The sequence below is a fragment of the Capra hircus genome, chromosome 29, assembly GCF_001704415.2.
Source record: "Capra hircus breed San Clemente chromosome 29, ASM170441v1, whole genome shotgun sequence".
In the NCBI taxonomy this organism is placed as follows: domain Eukaryota; kingdom Metazoa; phylum Chordata; class Mammalia; order Artiodactyla; family Bovidae; genus Capra; species Capra hircus.
Genome location: NC_030836.1, coordinates 49,366,876 through 49,367,379, shown reverse-complemented (window position 1 = coordinate 49,367,379; position 504 = coordinate 49,366,876).

Here is a 504-nt window from a genome sequence, read left to right as displayed (position 1 = left end):
TCAAACTCACGTCCATTGAGTCAGTGACGCCATCCAACTATCTCACCCTCTGCTGCCTCCTTATCTGGAGGAAACTCTAACCCAAAAAGACACGTGTACCCGTGTTCTCTGCAGCACTACTCACAATAGCCAGGACACGGGAGCGACCTAGACGTCCACCGACAGATGACTGGATAAAGAAGAAGCGGTGTACACACACAGCGGGACACTACTCAGCCGCAGGAAAGAACGAAAGGACGCCACGTGCAGCAGCTGGATGGACCTAGAGATCGTCACACCGAGTGAAGTCAGACAGAGAAAGACAAACACCATACGACACCACTTATACGCGGAATCTAAATGACACAAAGGAGCCTCTCTGCGAAAACAGGAACAGACACAGAGAACAGACTTGCGGGAGCCAGCGGGGTGCAGCCCGGGGGAGGTTGCAGTGGGAGGCTGGGGTCGGCAGACGTAGACTTTCACGTGTGTTCTCAGAACGGATGAACAACAAGGCCCTATGGT